A 6000-nucleotide genomic window follows, 5' to 3' on the forward strand; every position below is an offset into this window, starting at 1 on the left:
AGCTAATATCATCCTCAATGGTGAAAAACTGAAAGCTATCCCTCTAAGAACAGGAACCAGACAAGGATGCCCACTGTCACCACTCCTATTTAACATAGTATTGGAAGTCCTAGCCAGAGCAATCAGGCAAGAGAAAGAAATAAAAGGGATCCAAATTGGAAAGGAAGAAGTGAAACTGTCACTATTTGCAGATGACATGATTTTATATATAGAAAACCCTAAAGAATCCACCAGAAAACTTTTAGAAGTAATAAACGAATATGGTAAAGTTGCAGGATACAAAATCAACATACAAAAATCAGTTGCATTTCTGTACACTAACAACGAAGTAGCAGAAAGAGAAATTAAGAGTACCATCCCATTTACAATTGCAACAAAAAGAATAAAATACCTAGGAATAAACTTAACCAAAGAGGTGAAAGATCTGTACACCGAAAACTATAAAACATTTCTGAAAGAAATTGAAGAAGACACAAAGAAATGGAAAGATATTCTGTGCTCTTGGATTGGAAGAATTAACATAGTTAAGATGTCCATACTTCCTAAAGCCATCTATAGATTCAATGCAATCCCTATCAAAGTTCCAACAACATTTTTCACAGAAATAGAACAAAGAATCCTAAAATTTATATGGAACAACAAAAGACCCCGAATAGCTAAAGGAATCCTGAGAAAAAAGAACAAAGCTGGAGGTATCACACTCCCTGATTTCAAGATATACTACAAAGCTATAGTAACCAAAACAGCATGGTACTGGCACAAAAACAGACACACAGATCAATGGAATAGAATCGAAAGCCCAGAAATAAACCCACACATCTATGGACAGCTAATCTTTGACAAAGGAGCCAAGAACATACAATGGGGAAAAGAAAGTCTCTTCAACAAATGGTGTTGGGAAAACTGGATAGCCACATGCAAAAAAATGAAAGTAGACCCTTACCTTACACCATGCACAAAAATTAACTCCAAATGGATTAAAGACTTGAATGTAAGACCTGAAACTATGAAACTTCTAGAAGAAAACATAGGCAGTACGCTCTTCCACATCGGTCTTAGCAACATCTTTTCAAACACCACATCTGACCGGGCAAGAGAAACAATAGAAAAAATAAACAAATGGGACTACATCAAACTAAAAAGCTTCTGCACAACAAAGGAAACCATCAACAAAACGAAAAGACAACCTAACAATTGGGAGAAGATATTTGCAAACCATACATCTGATAAGGGCTTAATCTCCAAAATATATAAAGAACTCACGCATCTCAACAACAAAAAAACTAACAACCCAATTAAAAAATGGGCAAAAGACCTGAACAGACATTTCTCCAAAGAAGATATACAGATGCCCAACAGACACATGAAAAGATGTTCAAAATCACTAACTATCAGGGAAATGCAAATCAAAACTACAATGAGATATCACCTCACGCCCGTCAGAATGGCTATAATTAACAAGACAGGAAACAATATGTGTTGGAGAGGATGTGGAGAAAAGGGAACTCTCATACACTGCTGGTGGGAGTGCAAACTGGTGCAGCCACTATGGAAAACAGTATGGAGATTCCTCAAAAAATCAAGGATAGAACTACCATATGATCCAGCTATTCCACTGTTGGGTATTTATCCAAAGAACTTGAAAACACCAATTTGCAAAGGTACATGCACCCCTGTGTTCATTGCAGCATTATTCACAATAGCCAAGACTTGGAAGCAACCTAAGTGCCCATCAAGGGACGAATGGATAAAGAAGATGTGGTATATATACACAATGGAATACTACTCAACCATAAGAAACAATGAAATCCAGGCATTTGTGACAACATGGATGGACATTGAGGGTATAATGCAAAGTCAAATAAGTCAGAGGGAGAAGGTCAAATACCGTATGATTTCCTTCATTAAGTAGTAGATAATAACAACAATAAACAAACACATAGGGACAGAGATTGGATTGGTGGTTACCAGAGGGGAAGCGGGGAGGGAGGAGGGTGAAAGGGATAATTTGGTACATGTGTGTGGTGATGGGTTGTAATTAGTATTTTGGTGGTGAACATGATGTAGTCCATGCAGAAACAGAAGTACAATGATGTACACCTGAAATTTTTACAATGTTATAAACCAATAAAAAAAAAAGAGTAAAAAAAAAAATCTATGAATTTCAATTTTATTGGGTATATACTTAGGAGTGGAGTTGCTGGGCCATATGGTATTTCTATGTTTAACTTTTTGAGGAACCGCCAAACTGTTTTCCCCTGTGACTGCACTATTTTACATTCCCACCAGCAATGTAGGAGGGTTCCAATTTCCCCCCATCCTCCCCAACACTTGTTTTTATTCTAGTCATCCTAGTATGTGTGAAGTGGTGTCTCATTGTGGTTTTGATTTGCATTTCCCTGATGACTAATGATGGTGAGAATCTTTTCATGTGCTTATTCACTTTGTGTATATCTTCTTTGGAGAAATGTCTTTTCAAATCTCTTGCCCATTTTTTCAAGTGGATTTTTGTCTTTTTGTTGTTGAGTGGTAAGAGTTCTTTATGTATTCTGGATGCCAAACCCTTATCAGATATATGATTAGCAAATACTTTCTCCCATTCTCTAGGTTGTCTTTTCACTCTCCTGGTAATGTCCTTTGATGCACAAAAGTTTTCAATTTTGATGAAGTCCAATTTATTTATTTTTCCTGATAATGTACTTTGATGCACAAAAGTTTTAAATTTTGATGAAGTCCAATTTATTTATTTTTTCTTTGGTCACTTATGATTTTGGTGTCATATCTCAGAAACCATTGCCAAATGCAAGGTCATGAAGATTTACCCCTATGTTTTCTTCTAAGAATTTTTAATAATTTATTTATTTATTTTCGCCCCAAAGCCCAGTAGATAGTTGTATGGCATAGTTGCACATACTTCTAGTTGCTGTATGTGGGACGTGGCCCCAGCATGGCCGGAGAAGTGGTGCGTCGGTGCGCGCCCGGGATCCAAACCCGGGCCACCAGCAGCGGAGCGCGTGCACTTAACCACTAAGCCACGGGGCCGGCCCTCTTCTAAGAATTTTTTAGTTTTAGTTCTTATATTTAGGTCTTTGATACATTTTGAGTTAATTTTTGTACGTGGTGTGAGGTCAAGATCCAACTTCCTTCTTTTGTATGTGGATATCCAGTTGTCTCAGCACATTGTTGAAGAGATTGTTCTTTCCTCCACTGAATCGTCTTGGCACCCTTGTTGAAAGCCAATTGACCATAGATGTATGGGTTTATTTCTGGACTTTTAATTCTTTTCCATTGATCTACATGTCTTTCCTTGTGCCAGTATCACACTGTTTTGATTACTGTGGCTTTGTATTAATATTTGAAATCAGGAAGTGTGAATTCTCTAATTCTGTTCTTCTTTTTCAAGATTGTTTTGGCTATTTGGGGCCCCTTGAAATTCCATATAAATTTTAGGACCTGCTTTTCCATTTCTGCAGATAGAGTCTGGTGAAATCACACTGATCCTGTTGAGACTTGATTGGGCTTTGTTGAGGCTGGTCTATTCCAGTTATGCGCTCACTCATAGGACATAACCCTTACTCCTAAATTGTAGCCCTTACTCCTAGGGCATGGCTCTTCTGGGTCTCAGCTGAAAGCCTAGAGTGCTTTCCAGGGTCTTTACCTTAGTGGGGCTTGAACTCCATCCTTTGCCCCTCCAGCACCAAACAGCTGCAAAATCTCCGCTCATCTCTTTATTCTCCTAGCTGCAGTTTTCTGTTAGTCATGCCCTGCACACATAGAGCTTCAAGTCAGACAAAGGGGTATTTGTACACAGGTATTTTGGCTCCTTCTCTACGGTACCTTCCTCTCTGGGATCTTTGCCTCTTAATCCCAACTACTTTGGCAAGCTAGTCACTTTTTGATTGGTCTCTATTCCCTCTTATTGTCTTGCATTGCCATTTGGAAAATGCCTTCAGGGAAAATGCCAAGCTAAAAGTAGAACTCCATGTGCTTCCCTTCTCTCAAGAATTGTGGCTCCTCAAGTCCTGCATGTATTAGTTGGTTTCCAGTGCCTTCAGACAAGTTTTATATGTATTTATCCAGCCTTTATAGTTGTTTTAGCAAGAGACTCCAGTATGAACTACTCCATTATGGCCAAAATTAAAAGATCCCTCACACTTTACTTTAACCTCTACTTTTAGATCTTGGTTTTCTTTTCATTCATTTATGTAATATTGGTTTATAATGTTGTATAAATTTCAGGTGTTCATCATTATGTTTCCACTTCTGTATAGACTACATCGTGTTCACCACCAAAAGTCTATTTGCCATCTGTCACCGTACAAATGTCCCCCTTTATCCCTTTCGCCCTCCCCTCACCCCTCTTTCTTTCCGGTAACTACTAATCTATTCTCTGTATTCATGTGTTTGTTTGTTGTTGTTATTGTTTTATCTTCCACATATGAGTGAAATCATACAGTATTTGTCTTTCTCCATCTGACTTATTTCACTTAGCATAATACTCTCAAGGTCCATCCATGTTGTCACAAATGGCAAGCTTTCATCATTTTTATGGCATTTTTATCATCCTTTTTATGGTCATTTTATGGTAGAACTCCACTGTATATATATGTATACCACATCTTCTTTATCCATTCATCCGTCGATGGGCATTTAAGTTGTTTCCAAGTCTTGGCTCTTGTGAATAATGCTACAATGAACATAAAGGTGCAAATATCTTTTCGAATTAGTGTTTTCGTGTTCGTTGGATAAATACTCAGAAGTGGAATAGCTGGATCATACAATATTTCTATTTTTAATTTTTTGAGGAATCTCCATACTGTTTTCCATAGTGGCTATACTAAATCTTGGTTTTCATATCTCTGAATTCTATTGAATGTGAAAATTTTTACAGTGATCAGCCTGGCAAACAAAGCCTTACATAGTCAAGATTCATCCATGCATCTAAGCTTGCATTACACAAGTCCCCAACAAATGTCAGGTTTCACCTATTCAAGGGCACACATTTTTATTCACACTTTAATATCTGTGAAATCAGATTGTCTTACTATTGCTGGCAAGAAATGATTCCTTTAGCAGAGGAGATTGTTTTTTCCTTGAGGTACCTAAAATAATGTAGCATCTTACAATTGATGGTAGCTTAAATTAAGTGAAATAAAGTAGCTTATGTTCCAGTGTGGCCAGAATATTAGTTCTCCCCTACAAATAATGCCTTGTTCATAACTAATTACAACCTTTGTTTGTATACATTCGCTCCCTCAGTTTGTTCTTCATCTTTTGCTCTGTTAATAACTTCCTGACATCATTTAGGGAGTAGCTACTAATCAAAACTTTCAAAAAAGGCCTTCTCCAATCTCTCCATGCCACCTTAACCTCTATTTTTCAGGAACTTCTAAAGCAAATACTATATTTATCATTTATTTTTACACTTAAAAGTTGGGGCATTACACTGCAATAGAAAAGTTACATAGTCAAATGTTGACTTTTTAAATTATTTCACACAGTTTTCACACTGTATAAATTAGCAGTCCAAAATAAAAACTAAAATAAAATCTCTCTGGAAGAAACTAGGTTTCTGTTAACTCTTCCACCATCAAGGTCCTTCTGATTTCACCTTGAACCAGGGCTACTGTTACGTTTTCCACATCAATATCTCACTGGTAGAGATCTTGAATCCTGGAACTTTCCTAACTGTTCCACCATCAGTGCTTCTCTGGTCTGAACTACAGCTTCAGCCTCTTTCAGTTATTCTACTGTCAGTGCTCATCTGGTTCAAATTCAGCCTGGGTGTATGTTAAGTCATCCATAATCATTGCCCCTGTGGTCTTAAAATCAAACCTGAGCTTTATTAATTATTGCGTCGTCGATGCCTTTCTGAACCATCAATGGACTCTGGCTTGTCCTTGTCCTCTGTTAACTATTCCACCATTAAAACTCCTCCAATATGAGATTTCAGTTATCTATTGCTGTGTAACAAATGACCACAAAATTTAACGACTTAAA

This window comes from Diceros bicornis, chromosome X, assembly GCF_020826845.1.
Source record: "Diceros bicornis minor isolate mBicDic1 chromosome X, mDicBic1.mat.cur, whole genome shotgun sequence".
In the NCBI taxonomy this organism is placed as follows: domain Eukaryota; kingdom Metazoa; phylum Chordata; class Mammalia; order Perissodactyla; family Rhinocerotidae; genus Diceros; species Diceros bicornis.